Here is a 1,543-nt window from a genome sequence, read left to right as displayed (position 1 = left end):
ATAATCATGCTTGAGTATTGTATGTTAGTCTGTCAAGATCTATTGTATGTACATTGCTTTGCTTGCTTAGGCTCACCCCTTTAATGTTTTACATTCGTCTAGTTATTATTATGATTATTATTATTACCAGTGGTATCATAGAGTGACACAGCTGCTCTAAAGCCCCTTTATATAATGTAACAGCTTAGTCTCTGAAGGATAACTACCAATGAATAAATAAATGAAAAAATAAATAAGTAAATAAATAAAATTAATTAATAAATGTGACCATAATTGACAAAAGGTACCTTATGGCGGATAGGAAGATTGGTCTTTATGGCCTGAAAAATCCAACTTCCTGACCTTTATTTATCATAAAATTTCTTCAAAGGATGCAAAAAGTTATTATGTAACTTTTAGAAACAATACTTGTTTTACAGAGCACTCACAGGTCGATATTTTTCATTATAATGATGAATTTAAAAATCTGCCATAAGGTACCCTTTGTCAATTATGGTCACAAATGAATAAATAAAATAAATAAAGTAAATAATCAGAATAAAAAGAAGAGAGAGAGAGGGGACAGTGTGTTACCTATTAAAGACAGGATGAGTTAGATAAGGTGTTTTCCTCTCATGGCCACTACCAGTGATACTAACATTAGACTCAGCATCAGATATACTGTACAGGACACTAGCAGCCTATGGGGTATGGGAACGGAAGTATAAAGTATGAAATTATGAAGTATGGACTATGGAATTATGAAGCATAGAATTATAAAGTATGGAAATATGAAGCATACATGTACATGTATTACTGTACCTCTTCTTCATTAGCTCCAAACACATACAGTAAGTGAATTAAATCACTGCCAATGACAGTCTCATCCAACGAAATACCATACTATAAAATAATAACTATTAATAACTATTAATAACCATACTTAATAACTATTAATAACCACATTTAATAACTAATACATAATAATGAGTTAATAACTATTAATATCGCTATTCTTAATAACTAGATATATTAATAACTAACAACTAACAGTTCCATCTCCATAGTGACATATGTTTATCTTCTTCTCATCACATCTCTTCTGTATTCATGAGTGCTAATGTCTCCATTTGATATTATTATTGTATCAATGACGGTTTCATTATTAGTAGTCTAACCTAACAGTCTCAGACCTAATGGGGGACAAAACAGAATTAATTTATTATCATTATTATTATGAGAATGTATAATACAATTTTGTACATTGTATGGTAAAGGTAAGTAAGTACATCAATATGTATTTAAAATATAATAAAGAATTTGAGTGATTTTGGAGCCATTGTTTGGAAAAAAATGATGGACTACAGTCTTGGGTACTTTTCAAAATTTTGGCATTTTTTTAAATGGCCGTAACTTAAAAAATTGAAGTAAGAATCAGCTAAAGCTTTCTACACAGCATAAAGGCATCAATATTTTGGAGGCATTTTCTGAAAACACCATGGGCTATAGTACAGGGATTTTTTCCAGATTTTGGCTGATGAAAAATTGAAGTCGAAATCGGAAT

The 1,543-nt window shown here is 30.1% G+C and overlaps 1 long non-coding RNA gene across 1 annotated transcript; it reads right to left on the bottom strand.

Annotated features, from left to right (window-relative positions):
• Nucleotides 1–107: 107 nt before the first annotated feature.
• On the bottom strand, nt 108–1,168 carry LOC109592625 (uncharacterized). The gene is made up of 4 exons (XR_002190455.1): nt 1,031–1,168; nt 802–882; nt 574–680; nt 108–202 (listed from the first exon to the last, which is right to left on the bottom strand). It is a non-coding gene; the product is annotated as an uncharacterized LOC109592625 (long non-coding RNA).
• Nucleotides 1,169–1,543: the final 375 nt, after the last annotated feature.

This window comes from Amphimedon queenslandica, unplaced genomic scaffold, assembly GCF_000090795.2.
Source record: "Amphimedon queenslandica unplaced genomic scaffold, v1.1 AMPQUscaffold_4547_Cont23475, whole genome shotgun sequence".
Classification (NCBI taxonomy): Eukaryota; Metazoa; Porifera; class Demospongiae; order Haplosclerida; family Niphatidae; genus Amphimedon; species Amphimedon queenslandica.
Note: the sequence above shows the minus strand (reverse complement) of the source record. Positions and strands in the feature narration are given on the sequence as shown.